The sequence below is a fragment of the Aphelocoma coerulescens genome, chromosome 1, assembly GCF_041296385.1.
Source record: "Aphelocoma coerulescens isolate FSJ_1873_10779 chromosome 1, UR_Acoe_1.0, whole genome shotgun sequence".
NCBI classification, from domain to species: Eukaryota; Metazoa; Chordata; class Aves; order Passeriformes; family Corvidae; genus Aphelocoma; species Aphelocoma coerulescens.
In genome coordinates, this window is record NC_091013.1 from 36,394,220 (window position 1) to 36,412,615 (window position 18,396).

General features: G+C 35.7%; 1 protein-coding gene and 1 long non-coding RNA gene across 2 annotated transcripts in view; one reads left to right on the plus strand and one right to left on the minus strand.

Moving 5' to 3' along the window:
- The window catches only part of NALF1 (NALCN channel auxiliary factor 1), a 441,179-nt gene that overhangs the window by 303,377 nt on the left and 119,406 nt on the right, over positions 1-18,396 (plus strand). The window lies entirely within an intron of this gene.
- On the minus strand, positions 1,964-7,694 carry LOC138118388 (uncharacterized). Its single transcript, XR_011155107.1, has 3 exons — positions 7,414-7,694; positions 3,845-3,929; positions 1,964-2,525 (listed from the first exon to the last, which is right to left on the minus strand). It is a non-coding gene; the product is annotated as an uncharacterized lncRNA (long non-coding RNA).

The window sequence follows — 18,396 nt, forward strand, 5'->3', positions numbered from 1 at the left end:
CACAGCAAGGTGCACAGACAAGAGCACACACTCACACACGTGTTACAGATTGCCATAGTCATCCAGTCTGTAGCTGAGTCCTCTCATCTCCTCACATACAGGGACTCACATTTACAAAAGAATCTTGCCAGGAGCTGGACCAGACCTATATGCTTAGTTGTAGATAATCTCTGTCACCATGGCCTTCCCATTAGCTGACCTCCTGCTCTCTCCAGTAGCCACCTTGCAGATCCTTTCTTTTTCTTCAGTGTAAGCCCAGACTTACGATTATTCCACTATGTGGCTCCCAAACCTTTTACCCTCCTTGGCAGCTAGTCCAGCTTCATTTTCATCAGCAATGATATGCTGGTGTGTCATGGTTTAGTATAGTTTGGGTTTTTTGTTAGAGGTCTCCATCAGTTGTGCCCGGTTTCAAACTGAACCTGCTACATGGTGCAAACAGCCCAACTCATCATGCAGGTTCATTGGCCTTGGTAGTTGCTGGTACCAGAAACAGACAAACAGACAGACAGAGAGACCTGGTCTGATTCCTGTTTCTGGCACACACCTACACACACACACAACCACACTGAAGAGTCCTCTCAAGAGGAAGAGAGTTGGGAATTAGTTCAACGCGAAGAGAGGACAAATTGCGCTGAGTGGGCACAGGGAATAACCCGACCAAGCATTTGATTGCATGGCTGGAGGTAGCTAAATTAGCTGACTTAGGCAAAGAGGACATATGTGTTTCATATAAAAGATCAAGCCAATTAAAAAAATTAAAACAGATGAAGAAAAAAATTCTCTGCTTTGCCTAGCATGAGTTACCCATGTCTATCACTAAAAACTTACTGTGCTGTTCATCAGCATTCTGCTCTTTTCCCAGTAAAAAAAAGATTATGACATTTTTGACCTGAATAAATCTATATTCAGCTCTATATCCTGTCTAATCAATACTGGAAAGTTATTGAAATACTTCCAACCAATCTAACATTTTTGTTTTTTCCTGACACAGACATGCTAATATGAGTCTATATAATTGAACCAAAAAGAGCGTAAAACAATACAGTCAAACTTCCAAGAAATATGAGAGGTTGTGGGGGGGTGTTGTTCTTGCAGGGATGTTTTTTTGTTGTTGTTGTTTTTCTCGTGACATTTAAAACTGGATAAACTGTTAGTATTCTCTGGCAATCACCTTGAAACTGCCTGGTTTTCTATATTCCCTAAAATTATGTTTTCCTTCCAGAATCCATCATAGAGAAGATTACTTAATATCTTGTACTACTCAGTGAGGAAGAATCTTCAAGCAAATAATCTTTTCTTTCTTTCTGTCTTCTTTGACAGTATATTATCAGTAGTTGCAGTGCTTCTAGCATGACTTCATGAAAGTAACTATTTTTGGGGAATAGAAAGATTTTTTTTTTTTTTTTCAGGAAAGAAAATTTAATTATCTCATTAGTCAGTTCATCACAAAATATTTGGACCTGACATTCAGCAGTAAAATTTGGGGCACAGGAACAATGGAAATAGTAATGATGATGCTGATGGTGGTGATAATAAATAATATTATAACATGATGTTCTTAATAATTCAATGAGTGATTAATCGGATAAGTATAGAAACTCTTTGTCTTCCTGGAATACCTGCAATCAGAATAATATTTCCCTGGAAAAGATATTTTCATTGATATATCTTTCACCCAGACAGGTTTGAGTTGTGTAATGGGAACAAGTAGTCCTCAGGAGACAGGCCTTATGATATTATTTTTCACCTAGTGGAAAGATATTAGTGATTAAGACACCACAACAAGAACAGGATTAAGTATTCTTTGCTTATAAGAGCAATTTTTTTTTCCATTCACACATGTGACTGCAAAATTTTCAAATTCATGTTCCACAAAGGTGCATTGTACAAGTATCCATAAGAAGTTGAAATAAAAAGAAGTAAACACTTTTCTGTTTTTTAAAAAAAGTTTGCATATCTTTTATTTACATTTAATATTTCCTTAGCATTCCTTTTGATTTCTATAGTACTTTCATTATTATAGCCTACATAGTACGATATTACATGACAGGGAATAGTAATGACCCTCATTTCATGCACAAGGTTAGGAAGAGTGACAAAACAAGTTGTAGGCAGACTGTTCCATGCGACCATTCAGACTTTTAGGGATGCCAGGAGGCCTCTAGCACATCCCTACACAGAGCAGAACCACCTGTGAAATCAGACCACACTGCTGAAGTCTCTGTTCAGTTGGGTCCTGAAAACCTACAAGGATGGAGCCTCCACAGCCTCCCTGAGCAGCCTGAAGAATCCAGTCTTGCAACCCATCCCTAGTGCATGTATCAAACTGCTTGTAAACCAGTAATTTTTTTCTGTATACCTTATACCATACTGTCTTCATCACTGAGAAACATTTATCTCTATTTCAAGACTGGGTTTTTTGCTTTGTTTATATTTCACCTTGATCAAAACCACTTCACATAAGCCACATGGAGCACATGCAGAATTTTCTACATTCCTATTACCAAGTCTTCTTAGTTGGTCTGAATTTAAGGAGAGGAAAGGGTGCAATAGCTACGTTAGTGTGCATTCACCTTTAAGTTATTATATATAATATAATAGATAAAAAAATATAAGCTGCACATTTCAAAATAACACAACCTATTAGCTATTATGTATCTCAGGTTCATTGTTCCATTGTTATATACTCTATATGGAAAAGAGAGCATTTATAGAATGTTATTAAAAGGTACTAGCCTGAAAAAGCTATGAATTTTTATATACTCTGGAAGTTCATACAGCACAGATTTTGCCATCGAGGCAGAGCTTTCTGCCAATCCCATTTTAAACTATTATTTCTAAAATGAAAGATAATAGATTTTTTTTTTATTTCATTTTATCAGTCACTAGCAAAGTTCTTGGTCATGGATGCTGATTTCACAATTATCGCTGGTCATGGTAGGAATGAACTCTATGGGTTGTACTCTGTGACTGATGATTTGAAAGTCAAATGGCCTTTTAGGTGAATTGCTATAGTTTATCCCAGCATTTTTGGATGCTCATTTTACCAGAAATGTGGAAATTGTTCTCTATCCATAAAGTGTAAGGTGTAATCTTTCTGAATTTTTTCTCTTGCTAGTGTTGATGCTGGAGACCATAGCAAACTTGTACACTGGATGAGTAAAATTCTTCCTTGTCTCTTTTAATTTTTGAGGGCTAAAAATACTGTACCTAGAAGTACTCAAACATTTTTCTGTCTTAAGTCCTGCCTAGTGTTACTGTTTGCTGCGTGTAGTTTCTTAGCTCAACAGTAAATTCAAAATGAAATATATCTCTTGAGCTGTGTGAACTGTGAGTGCAAAGGACATGGCTCTGTAGAGCAGTAATAAAAGTAACATTACCTGGCACTATATTTGAAGTTATTGAATTCCTCATCATTTATCCATAATAGGAGGGCGAAGGTCTGATTTCCACATCCCTGACTGCTGAAAGCCAGTGTTACTTACTAGAGTCACTGGAACTTTCTGTTATTTTTCCAAGTGTAAACCTTATTCACACAAATATAAGTTGTGTTAAGGCCCAGGCCTATTCCATCTAACCTTAGACAATTAACTGAGTGTATAAACTAGAAATCTAACACTGTCTAATGGAAAAGAGAAGCTTACCTAAAATTAGCCCTCCACTAATACCTTTGATTAGTTCCTAGTCTTAAGGACAGGCACTCAAAGATGGTTTGTCCGTTTAAAACTTGAACACAAACATCAGAGCTTGACAACATTTGTGCTAATCAAGGGGAAAAAAAAAAGAGACATATTGGAATCAGAATTTCATTAAAATAAGATAATGGTACTTAATTGTTTACCTGAAAAAAAGTTGATTTCCAGTTCAAGAAACCAAAGTGCCAGACAACAGAAGTCAGAGTTGTATCTGCATGCCTTTGTTCACTCCTAAGGCCAAAGGAAGGATCTGAAAACTTCTATTTCAAGAATTATTGGAATAGGGTTTAATCAGGTGTTGCCAAACATTTTTTTATTTGTTCTCCAGCTTGGGGTAAAATAATAAACTCTGCTCTATTTAAAAAAAAAAAAATAGTGGTAAAAATACATATGACTTTTTTTTCCTCCTCATTCTCTTTGATCCCCTTTTGGACCATAGGTGCATATTTCTAATATACTTTTCTTGCTGATGGACCACATCTCCTCTCTAACTTGAGAAAAAATATTTTGACAGGCCAGTATTTAAAAATAGTTAAGAAATTATAAATATAGTGTTATGATTATGTTTTTCAAACATTTTATGAAATAGCTAAGTAATCAGAAAAGGATACATTTTAAGGTGGCCACAGTGCTACAAATTAAAATTAAAGAACACAGCAATACTTTGTCCATTTTAAATTCATTTTTAAATGCTGGAAAAGTTATCTCTTTGCAATCTATATGCCAGGAATTATTATTGTTTAACAAAGCTAAAAGCCAAGCTAGTTCTTCATTTTGATACTGTGTATTAAAGGGAGATCTGAAACAACACCAACCATAGGAACATATCTTTCTGTAAATTATGTGGTATTCCATGTTCTTGGTCTCTTTACTCAGAGCTCAGTGACAATCTTGTAGCTATTTCAGGTTTGTTTGTTTGTTTCCCCAATCAGTGTTTTTTCCCTAATTCACCATCAATTTACCAAAAATCTCAGTGTAAACAGTGGTGCTGACTAGGGATTCTGATGGGTTACAAGGAATTAAATTCTGTATGACAGCTGTGTCTTGTTTACAAGGTTTATAATTCCAACCTCTGCATATTGCAAGGTTCAGTTGCAGTTACACATTCATATCTTGACAGAAAAGTTGTCTGAAGATCATCAAAATTCTTGAGGTAATCAGAAGGAAATTTGCAAACAACTGTGGACCTATTTGTCTGTTCTGTAAGTTTCATTCTTTTGTACACAAAAACTTCATTATTCTTATGCCAATTTAGAAGGGATTTTGTGATGAGCACACAGATAATGTGGCACAATTTAGCATGAGCCAGGCATTTAGCAACTCACATCATAAATTATGACAGAATTCCCAATTTCAATAAGACTTTATAAGTTCAGAAGCAAGCAATTTTTAAATAACAATTAATTTACATAACTTTAATCAGATTCATTATTTTGAAATATCTTGTACTCAGTATTTTTGATGGAGCCACAACTTTTTGTCATTTAGTGTACACACTACTAAGACAGTCTACCCTTTTGTCAGCTACAGTCATTTCTGATAAAGACCTCTTACCTGGAATGGTAATGTTTGGGTTTATTTGCTATAATGCTGTCTTGGGGTGACTTTATGATGTATATCCCATATTGCTGCCCTATGCCCAGACATTAATTTTGTGCCTTTCTATGCCTTTTAGCTGGGCCTGAGAGGGGGGAGAGGAAAAAGAAACCGAGAGAACTTTCAAAGTTGTTTCAAGGACACAGAGACAGCTCTCTGTGTTCAGCTGCCGCAGCAGAGAGGAGTAGGGAGGAAGCTGCTTGCTTGCTTGCTCTTTCAGCCAGTTTTTGGCTACTTTTCTCTGGAGGGAGACAGAGAGTTGAACTTTGTTTTCCTGGGACTTTGTTTTTTTCCCTTCCTCTTTTTCTCTGGACTGTTTCAACATCAGAACACCTTGGGAGGATTTTTTTTTTTTTTCATCATGGCCCTGGAGGAGGGCCCACCCCATCCCAGCTCCGAGGAGGACGGGAGAGGCTAGCTACGGAATTTTCCCAGGTTTTCTCTCCACAGCAAGAGGTTTTCTTATTTAGCATTATTTTCCTTTTCCTGTGTGTTTTAAAAATAAATAGTTTTTATCTCTTTCACCTTGGAGGAAAATTAATTTTTTTCCCAAACCTGATGGGGGAGGGCTGGTTGTAACCTACCTTCTATCAGAGGATATTTTCCTCCAAATTTGTCCAAACCAGCATAAATGCATATGATTGCAGACTAGAATACAAAACCTGTGTATTTTATCTTTACGTGTCATACCAAGTTTATTAAGTACAAGTGTATCACTGCTTTACAGCTTGAAGTATAATTCCGCCCTTTAAGAACATATAAAGTCTAGTTACCTTGGAAAATCATTATTACCATCTCTCCTGCTGTTTTCAGAAACCAAAGTGGTGGACTAGAAGCTTTCAGTATAAGAGTTGAAAGCGTTTCTCAAATCCCTTCCCACATGTGAGAGCCTAAGACATTCATCAGTATTGTGCTACTTCTACCCTCATCACTTTCTATTTAGGTGTTTTCTTCCTTTTTGTTGTGAGTGTAGCATAGTGCTGGGGGAAAAGAAACAAATAAAATTTTCTATTATACAAAAAAAAAGGTATTTCTTTTATTTTAAGCAAACAAATTATGTGCTTTGTTTAACCTTTCATAATCTGATTTTTTTCTTTGAAAGGGAGGAAAGAAGCTGGGCTGGGAAGGTGTGAGAGAATGTATTGACCATCTAGCCAGCAATATCTTATTTTTGTTCTTGTGATGAAAGTAGTTGATCACTTAGCTTCTGCTCTAAGACAATATTGGAATCTACGTTTCTTATGGGTTATGAGAAATTTCTAAAACAAAAGAAGGAAACTAAATATTTGAGTGGAAAATATATTTATTATTTTTGTGATTTACCTAGAAAAACAGGTCAAATTTTCAATTTATTGATAAACAGCAAAATACTTTGCTACTCAGAAAAAAAACTTATGCTGGCATTCACTGGTAAAAGAAACATTTTTTTGGTCTTCTTTTTTGACCATAAAACACAAAAACTACTCTCTTTGCTCAGTTCTCTCCTTAGAATCCTTTTCTTTTTTAAGACCTTGCCGAATATAGCTACCTAATGCTTTTACTTCTAATGGAAGACAATGTAGTGTTCTTCCTGCATCATGCCTTGCATTAATCCTTCTGAATAACCGAGTACTTTCACTGAAGTTCGTCTCACCTGACATTTTTTGTTCGAGTACCTTGTTACTCTCCTAGTTGTACTGAATCCAAAGTCTCTTTAGAAGCTGCTCAAGAAGAAGTCTTATTTTGTATCTATAAAGGAGCATCATCTTCCCCAGTATGCTTAAATTATCTCCTGATTTTTAGCTTAATTAGAAAAAAAAACATTACTGCTTTCATGTTATCTTTCCTTTGGTGGAGCCTGGAAAGGAGGCAAAATACACCAGACAGATGGGTTTATGCCTCTTTCCCCCCTCCCCCGTATGTGTAAACAAGATTTAGATATATAATGTATTAATCTCTCTGCATAAAACATTAGTGCTAGTTACAGTCACAGGCTAAACAGACTCAACTTTGGGAATTTAGTTTAATTTATTGCTAATTAAATAAACTTAGATACTAATTGAAATATTCAGAAACGAAGCCAAACATTTAAGCAATTATGGAAAGCACCTCTCCTCCCCATTTCCTAATCTCTACCTGCCTTTTCACTACTGCAGGCTGCACTCAGTCTCTTCCGTGAAGCACAGGAAGCTGGTGACAGTCTTCTTCCTACCAGTTCTGTTGCTTGCACTTTTCTCCCACTTCACTTTTGTTCGTACTCACTTCCACTACTCCAGTGTAGGTCCTCCACAGGCCACATTCCCTTCAGGAAGGTACCCATCCTAGCACGTGTCCTCTGCAGCCTATAGACCCTTCAGGGACTTTACCAACTCTGCTATGAAATACCTCCAGCTCACCTGGCCTTAACGTTCCTCCACCTCAGCGTGGTCCTCCTTTTTAAATTTCTTTCCCAGAGGCATCACAAACTTGGCTGAAGGGTTCAGCTGTGCCCTGTGATGGGTCTATCAGAGCCAGCTGAAGCTCCTGTACTTAGCCCGGGGCAGCCCCTGGCCTCTTCTTATGGAGACCATTCCTCCAGTCCCACCACTGTCAAAACTTACAGATAATGCATCCTGTTACAGTATCCCGTTCAGAAACACCCAAACCTGATAAAAACATACATTCAAATCCATCTAATTTTCTGCAAGACAGAGTTACTAAAGAACAAGGGGGCTTTGGCTTTTCCAACTGTTTTTGGTGGTGGTGGTAGTTTTGAGGTTGGTTTGGAATTTTTTTTTTTTTGGAAACATTAATGCATATGAAGAGATATACTAATTTAGGGAGCAAAGGAAAAAAGGAAAACAGCAATTAGAGGATTGGAAACAGAGACTGAACAAAGGAATCATAATGAAAAGTGTTTTTGTTTACAGTGAAACAAAATGTGACCAGTCAGCTGTAGATTTTTTTTTAATCGGGTACTTTGTGTTTTTTAAATAGATAATGTGTGCTCTAAAGTGCTGGGGATACCTTTTTTTCATTTATTTAAGAAAAATCAACTAATTCTAACTCCACCAACTACAATATAAGTTTCTGCATCGTGTTATCTTTCTTTGCTGGATAGCAGTACTTCTCTGTCAGTTCATATAGCATCTTACAAAGTAATTTTTGTCCCTCTAGATGATCTCAAATAGAGTGCATACAAGTGAAAAAAAGCATTTGTGTTTCTTTTTTCCATATTTTTCTCTCCCTATTTTGCCCCTGTACTTCTTGTCATTTGTGATACAATTAAGGACTATGCAAAGTGTTTTGTATTCATCCTTGTCTAAAGTTCTGATATTGCTTTGCCTTCTTTTCAGATATTGTGTTTGAATTTTATTGAGTCCCAGTAAAATAAAACCAATAATTGTTTTCTTAGCTATAAACATGTTTTATTGAGAAATTAGGACCTGCTACCGTGGGAATGTTCTATGAATCCAGATGTTGATTTTATATTGAGCTTTCAATTCCCATCCCTGTATTTTCAGGGTTATTTTTTGTTTGCAAAAGAAATTTGTGTTGCTTACACTGTAGCTGATGAAAATGACCGTGTAAATAAAGAGGTCTTTAAAACAAGTGTAAAACAAATGCCTGCTCTTACTGTTTAATAACCTTTCACTTGTTTTTCTGATAGGTTGCGTGTATTTATACACAATATAATACTCTTCAATTAAAAAAATACTTTGATATGCTCACAGGTCACTGGATGTTCAACTTCTTTATCGAAAATCAAGGATTACTCTTTTAATTGCTTTTGAAATGTTTACCCAGTGCAGTTCCAAAACTACTTTAAGCTCCTCTCCTATAAGCTGGAAGATAAGCTTATTTTATATTTGCTTATGAGGGATTTATGCAGTTATTGTTTACTGAAGTTTATGAGAACAAAATATCTCCCCATAAAAATATTATATCCTCAATTCTGAACACGGGAAACTGCCATGATGTGCAAAATGCAGTGTGAGTAGGAATTTTTTTCTGCTCAGTATTTTTTTGCAAAAACTAAGAAATGCCATGGGTCTTGTGGGGCAACTCATGACTGGGCCCTTCTGTCACTCTACGTGACAAAAAGCTGTAGTTGGGGTTTCATTCAGAAGCCTGCACAGGAATTGCAAGTGGACTGCAGGTTTAAATGCACAGTAAAAGCATACCCTGGTTCTAATAGAAGACATACAGGCCCTCCACCTCCACCTTGAGGGGTGACAGTTGCACTGATAGCAAGAGGGGATGGAACTAATACCTGCAGGGCTGTCAATCTCACTGTCCAGACCCCAGATCCAGTTTAAGGTTTTTCTGAGAGGCAGTTACTGGCTTCAAGAACAAGAGATTGACGTCTTGCTTCAGAATCAACATGTGTCACTTAATCTCTGGCTTAAAAGCTAAGGAAAACCAGACTTTTCCAGGAGGAAGTAAGAGAGGATGTAATGTATAAGGAATAGCCATTTTGCTTCAGCTGTGTTTTATAGCTATTTTGAAAGCAAATTGCATTCTGTGGATAAAATCTAAGTGTATAAAGGTTTACCTAGATCAGGATGTCTACTGCATTCACTCCTGATTGGAAAAAGTCATTTTCTTGTAAAGTTTCTGTAAGTTTTTTCCTCTAAAAGAGGATCACACATAAAAAGAACAAAGATAAACCAATCTATTACTGTTTATTTCTTCCTAAGCTTGTAAATACAGAGGTTTCTAACAATTTCATAAATTAATCTATACTTTGTTTTGAGTTCAGACACTGGAAGCCAGAATGAATGGTGAAGGACATGATCCACTAATGGATTTGGGTACCTCTGTTCTGCTTTAAAAATCAAAGTACAAGAGTAGTTCTCATCACTCTTGAAATGGTCAGCTTTCTTTAGGTACCTAAAATTCTATTGTTGAGGATGTGAACAGCCAGAGCTTGAGGAAGTTGACTGATTTAACACCCCTTTCTCATCATCTTTCCTTGATCAGGGTCAAGGCATCATTTTTTTAGTTTGTTTCAGGGTGAGTTTATCAGTTTGCATGCCTGAAGACAAAGAATATAGTCCATAGTTTAGAATCTTGAATTGAGGTAGATATTTTCTTCCAGACTATCATTAAATTCTCCCTGACAATAAACTATTAGTCATACTCATTTCCAGTACTCCTTGTTGAGTTCAATCCCAGCTTTTTGGCTTCTGTAAATCTCATTTTCAGCATTTGACCTTTCTAAAAGTATCATTAAGATTGCATGGATTCCTGATTTTGAAAATGTAGATTTCATTAGTCTGGTAAAGTTGAGTCCAATATTTTCTGTTTGGATGGTAAATGGAAGACATCAGATTCAGAGGTTCTCAAGATGACAATGGGAGAAATTAAACACAACACTATAAATTCCAGCATTGACCCAATGCCTCCTAAATGCAGTGGGATCATAGAAGAGACATGTAGTTAGAGAAGAAGTGATTAGTTTTGAAGAAATATCTTGTCTACAGTAGAGAGCGATTTTTGTAACCTCAGAAAATTAAGTAATATGAAAGCTTATTATACCCTTACAGGATGTGCTGAGGACTGTGGATGTTCCACTTGAGGCTTCCAGCAAAACATGTCATTCACCTACAGTGCTCTGCTAGCTACAAAAGTCAAAATCAAATCTTTTGTGTTCCAGTAGCATTTTCAATGTAAGTTTTCCCATTAAAGGCAAAAAATGTAATAGTAGAAATAACAGAAAAATGGATGTATCTTTTTATTTTCTGCAATGCCTCATTCCCACAAAGTTTTATTCCTTATTGCAGTAGAAAACTCACTTTGGACTCACTTATGGAGGTTACTGAAAGATCTCTTAATTTTAGACTTTAATGATTAACATTATGAAAAAATTGTTTTTAAAATGTTCTCTCTATTTTTTATCTGAAAGCAATGATACTTTTTTTTTTTTTTTTAATTTCCAGGAATACAAGTAGTTTCATAAATAAAACAGTTGACTACTTCAAAGGAAATAGTTTTCTATATAGAATGATGATTTTTTGTATATCTATATATATGGAAGCAATTAATGCTGATAATAATACTCTATCAAATCGTTCCCACTTGGATTCTAGTGCAAATTACAAATTCACAAATTGTATGTTTGAAAATGTTGTGAATAATCTCTGCCCTGTATTTTCTCTTTTTACCCCTATTTTATTCCCCAAAGCCAACAGAAAAAACCTGAACTATCCAATTTATATCAAGAATGAGAGAACTTCTAATTCCTACAGTGCAGCAAGAAGTGTCATTCATCATTAATGTGATGAAGATAAATGCTGCTGGCCACAAAAAGGAACCTTATGAAGATGACTGTGGCTTGCAGGAAAAAGGAATATTCATTCATCTTGACTGAACATAATAGTCTGAGAATTCAGGAAGAAATAGGACATTGGGTACATTCCTTTAAAGATATTTTTAAGACCATTTCCACTGTTACTGTTAGCATCCTTTAGGGTCTATGAAAGCATTTGAAGAAAAGTCTGTAGTCAGTGCCTTTTTTTAATTGCTGCATTGGAGATTTTCCCTGCAGAGCTTTAAAAGTCAGAAAATGGTAAACAGTTAGCCACTACTTCTTTGAAACAGGAAAATAATTTTAGTTGGGTGCATGGAGGTATATTTTGAATATCATGTCATAAATTAAAGACACCATCCCTATATACAGGTGATTTGTACATTTAGTCCATTATACATGACATTATCTGTTCACATGTTTTTGGGCATTTGTGTTGGCCAAGTCAATGTACAGGGATGCAAGATGCATCAGCAGTTTCTCTCTGATGTGGTCTGGTTTTTGGTTACCACCGAACAGAAAAAAATTAAGTTTAATTCACATTAAGTAATGGTCTGTCAACATGAATTTGAATGCTCTAATTTGCATGTAAGAGGTTCTGGATAACAGGTTTTTCTTGTGATACATATACAGAGCATTCAAACACATAGTGTTACTCTATGGACTAATGGCCGGAAATTGAGAGTGAATTTGGATATAACACTGTAGTGAAGACAGACTTCAGCTCTGCCATTCTTTGAAAATCAGTATTTTGATATCCACTTTTCATTTTCTTTGGTACTGAAAAAATGTATGTGTTCTTAAAACAGCTCTTTCACTTGTCTGTTGGTGTGGGTGGAGCTGGACTGGGTTGGTTAAATGCAGTTGCTGTCACTACCATTGAATTGCCATGCCAATGACTAAACAGTTGAATCACTCCCAAAGGCATTTTTTGAGGTATTTATCATTTATTTTCTCTACATTGAAATCATGGGCTTGGGCCTGGAAAGTTAATTACTTTATTTGTTTTTATTATTTACTATGAATTATTATGAGCATTTCTCTCAGAACTGACAGAATTGAAGCTTTTTTGTTTTTTTACAACAGTCATTTTGAAGCAAAAAGTGGGCAAGTTGGGTCATGACTATTCCTAAATAATATTCACACTCAATTGTACAGTATGTGCAGTTGTTGAAAGAAAGGATATTGTTTCCAAGTTTGCGATATAATAAAAATTTAGAGTTAGCTAATTTCTGTTTATTGGAAACTTGATGTCCCTCAAGAGACAGGAAATAGGCATGGGCACATTTGTTTTCTCAAATCTACTATAAAATTCTGGAAGATTTTGAAGTCTCATTAAAAATAACCTTAAGTTGTTAGGGGCCTAGTTTCACAGTATTAGAAAAATAGTTTACTTTACTTTTAAAAAACTCGGTATTGTTTCTTCACATACAGTACTTTAATAAAGATAGCTAGCCTGGAATTAATTTAATAAATGCTTGATTATGAGATTAAATAGCTCAGAAATGTATGCTAAAATATATTTAAGTCTTGTGAAGCGTGCAATAAAATCAGAAATCTAGATAATTTTTAACAAGCATTTGGCATCATTTTTGGCAAAGAATACTCAAGGTAATATGTATTGGAAGGATATGGTAGGATTCTTAATTTAATGAAGGACAATATTAGCTTCCTATGATGCAACAGCAACATCACAAGTAAGTTGTAAAAGTAAAAAAATATTTCACACTCCATTTGTCATCTCTTAATTTTTTTTCCTTTAAGTTCTTTATACTTCGTGTTTCTAATGTATTTCTGAACATTACTAAATATTGCTATCCCACAGCACTGTTAAGACATATTACTAAAGGAAATGTCTTGATGTGCAGCTACTCATAGAACTAAAATTAGGTTACAGGTACAAAAGTGAGTTGTGCAGGCACAGGTAAAGTATAACATGTTTTGTGTCTTTTTTCCTGTTACATTGCTAAACTCAGCACTATATCTGATTGAAGTAATTAGCCTATTAATCAGACTCTTAGTTCTGGTTGGACAACAAAGTTTTATTGCCGAATACATGAAAACCTTTAATAAAAATTCACCTAAAATTTCTGACAATATATCCTTTTATTTAACAGTAGGTATTCTGTGTGTAAAAGAATTATCCTTATTAAAACCACAAAACATACTGTTAAAAAATAATTTTAAAAGAAGTTTTAATTGTGAGCTTTAGAGAGTATTTCTCAGCTGTGATTGTCCATGCTTACAAAGCAGAAAACAAAGTGAACCTTACAACCTGTATGTGCCTGAAGCTGTAGACTGTGTGAAGAATATATGCATCTTCATATGCATCCTCACTTTTAGGAAAATGATAGTGTAATTCTTAGTGCTGTCACTTGTCAAGACTAAGACACTGGAGATATATATTAGAAACCCATTATTCAGAATGCAGAAATGGTATTTGTATTATAAAAAAAAAGGAAAGAGAAGCCCCAATATTCATGTGTTTCATTTAATTCTAAAATAGACTTTTCTGTTCACTACTAAGAAAATATAATAATATATAAAATATTTGTGCATGTTCAAAGGGCACTATAAGGCCATTCAAATTGCTCTCCTCTTAAGATGCTGTATTTTTTATTAAAATATTCAATGCCTTCTTATCATTGTTAAACAATAGATTTTTTTAGTTGTATAAATTAGCTTTAAAAATTCATCAATAACACATTTGACCATCTTCAGGCTCGGAAAAGACAATTAAAGTTACTTTTCAAATACTTGTTTTTCCCTGGAATATATTATAAATTGTGTATTTTTAATGAAAGAGGAGGAAGATTTCCCCATCCCTTTGTTATATAAAAGTAATTAGCTAAGAAAAAAAAGCCATTTGTCTTTTGAAAAATTCCCAAATCCATTTATTTCTTCCTGTGCTGCTTGTACCAGAAATGGCATGTGCCAGATACCGTGAAAGAAACAAATTAGAACGTACAGATGTGCTGGACCTCTTCATTTCTCAAGCCTTCCTGATAACGAGTGATAATTTATGCAGTGCTGGTCTGCAAAAGGCTCTGAATCCTCTCTGCTCTGTTAAAGGGGCCCCTTTCCAGGGCTGGCTTAACCCACACCTGGGAGTGCTGGGTACTGGAGGACAGTAGCCAGCACACTCTCCTCACCCACAGGATGTCACCCAGACTCCAAATCCACCTGGTTCTCACTACAAGTCCAGACTAAATTTTGCTATGGAGAAAATATTCCGCAGAGGCTTTTTGTGTGAGAATGCAGAAGAGCACTCGGTGGGGATTTCAAAAACAAAGCAAAACACGTTGGTTTCTGAATTCATGACAAATATGTGTCTGCTTAGTACCTGCTCCTGAGCATTTTCAAGAAGGCGGGTATGAATGTGGTGATATCCTTACACATCCTATAATTTTTAAAAACTTGACTGCATCAATATATTGATGTCTGTGTTCATAAGCTGCCATTTACAGAACACCCATTATGATGCTGGAACAATTTATCCATCTTATACAACTTACACCCACGGTTTGCAGGCATGGCTTGACAACTGTTGCTGTACTGACTGTGTTAACTGCTGGCCCCTCATTCCTGGTCTTTCAATAAAAGTGCAGTAATGTGGTTTACATTACAAAAAACTGCCTACACTGGTGACCTGATATTCCTTTACACTCCTTATTTCAAACTGCATATGAAAACAGAAGAAATGGGCCACTCCACACCTTCTGGAATCAAACCTATTTTTTACTGGATGTGTTTTGCTATTTTTTATGGAAATAAAGTTTAATATACTAATTACAACTTCAATTGGTGCGATAACAGTTGTGAAGGGGATTGCAAGATTGACAAAAGTTAACTTAAATGGCTATTTTTGCTAATTTGGGAAATAAGATTAAGAGGGTGGAAAAGCTGCAGAAGACGAAGCCTTGGGTAGTCTCAAGTCATCTGGCCTTGAGATTTGATCAGCAATTGCCTGTGTAAACAGGAAGCAGAAGCCTCCGTAATAGAGGTGAAAATGGTCAGCAACCTTCTACCCTAGCTAGACATACACAAATCTGTAGGGCAGGATGGAATCCATGCAAGGATATTGAGGGAGCTGATGGAAGTGCTTACCGAGCCACTTTTCATCATTTATCATCAGTCCTGTCTAATCAGGGCGATCCCAGCTGACTGGAAGTCAGCAAGTGTTATACCCATGTACAGGAAGTGCCTCTAGGAGAATCCAGGGAACTACAGGCCTGTCAGCCTGGCCTCCATGCTGGGGAAGGAAGATACTTAATTTTTAATTTAAAAATGTTTTTATGGGTTAATTTACTTTGGGGTTTTGGGTTTGTTTTTAATCTTTCTTTTTTTACTGGCAGTAAGATAATATGTGGTTTATATTTTCAGAATTGATTTGTTTTCTCTGCTTCCTAGTGTTCCTTAACATTTCTATCAGGGATACTTTCATGTACAACCCTTGTGGATCTTTATAAATCTTTATAAATCTTGTCATCTTTATAAATTTTAGGAATATTATAGATTTAATTTTTTTTTAGGCAATTATTTTTAAAAAAACAGATATGTTCACAAATATAGAACTAAATTTGAATGACTGAGCTGCTGAAAACTGCAACACAGGGGAACATAAGTAGAACCAAGTATGAACTCTCTTGACAATTACAACAGGAACAAATTGATTATAAATGAATTATTCTTAACAATTAGGTAAATGGAGACCTCCTACTAGCCCGGTTATGAACTTATATTGGTTTCTGCACTGTAAGCTTTCACATACTTTCAGTGTGACTACTGCATGGTTTTTGTCCCATGCATTAAATTTTCATTTTTGCATTAAATAAAAGCACACAAAATTAAAATTAATGTTCAAAAGATCCATCTAGGTCCTCCAATGTCAATTCTGTGCCAGGATTTTCTTCGTACAAGTTCGCTTCAGCAAGTTCTGCCGAACAGCACTACTTTTAATTGGTACAGTATTTTAATGAAAAGTGAACTTTAAAAATATGATTTTGATGGTCATATGGGCTTGAACTGAAGCATTTATCTATATTTGTAACTTTGGGGCTTATCCTGCATTCCTGTGATCTCTAACCTTCTAAACTTGTCTGAAAGATGGTGAGTTTGTGTTCATAAGAAATGAATAGCGAAGGCCATAATTAAAGGGTAAAAGTTACTGCCTATGACTTAGTTAATGGCTTTCCCATTTGGAATTGTTATGTTGAGAGGGGAATATATGTTAACATAATGTATAGGACTACATGTGTATGAATATGTTTATATAAACTCATGTATGTGTGTGTGTGTGTGTGTGTGTGTGTATAAAAACATTATATTTGGACCCAAATCCTGCCAGGGAATATTCTTATACATACTCTGAAAGACATTTTTGTTTTCAAAATCTTAGAAAGTTATTACTAGTGAAATGTTTGTCAAATGTAGTTTATCCCATCTATAAAAGGATTCACGTTAAAAAAAAAATTAAATCACTATTTGATACAACTAGTGTTGAGCACAACTGGTAAATCAGCTTCCAAATCCTGTCATCTTTTATTCCAATTTGATATGAACTAAGCTAGTATAAGACTATATAGTTTTTACTGATGAATTCTCTCTGACAGTAAAAAGCTGGGAGAAAAGATCTCCAATTTCCGTTTCACTTTATTGTTAGTCTGGAAAAATTGAAACAATTATGTCATTTTCCTGACTGTGTCCTGCCACATGAGATACAAAAGGAAAAAAGAATCTTTATCATGGACTTTATATAAAAAAATAATACAGTAAAAACTTGAACACAGAGATAAACAGAAATAAATTACCACCAAGAAATAAATCACAGAATGACAGAACGGGTAAGGTTGGAAAGGACCACTCAAGCTCAACTAGCCCAACCTCCCTGCTCAAGCAGGACATATTACTCAGGATTATGTCTTTTGAATATTTCTGTGTCCTTTCTGGGCAATCTCTTCCAGTTCATGGTCACCCACACAGTAAAGAAGTTCTTGATATTCAGGCAGAACTTCCTGTGTATCAGTTTCTGCCCCTTGCCTCTTGTCCTATTGCTTGGCACCACCAAGAAGAGCCTGGCTCCACCCTCTTGGCACCCTCCCTTCAGATCTGACAGACATTGATGGGGCCCCCTCTCAGCCATCTCTTCTCAAGGCTGAGCAGGCCCAGATCCCTCAGGCTTTCCTTTTAAGTGGGACACACCAGTCTCTCAATTGTCTTAGTTCTCTGCTGGACCCACTCAGGAGCTCCATGTCTCTCTTGTATTGGGGAGCCCAGAGCTGGAAAAAGTACTCCAGATGAGGTCTGCTGAGGGCTGGGTAGAGGTAGAGGAAGCAATAATTATTATTAAAATAACATTTCCAGTTAGGAAAGGTTTTAGTTCTTAGTGTAAATATTCTATGAAACTACTCTTCTCCTAATATGAGATGATTAACAAATCCCACTTACACAGAGAGAATGAAGCTGCAGTGTTACTCCAATAGCTTCTGCTCAGAAAGCTCTGCACATATTTCAAAATAAAGTGTTAATATATTTTTCAACTGTTCCATTTCAAAGGACTATGGTTTGTCTAAAGGTCTGTTTCTTTTTTATAAAATCATTGGACCATAAAAAACTTATATTAGCAAGGTTCCATGTCTACTAATTTCATTTTTTATGCACCTCTTTTTATGTTTCTCTGTGTGTGCTTGGGTGGTTTTACTATGTAATATTTCTGAAACAAGAATCCTGTCAATTTTTGTGCTAAATATCATAAAGATAGCCACTTCCTATCAGAAATAAACAGTAAATAAAATTGGTAAACTTCATAGAGGGAGCCATTTCATCAATATACAG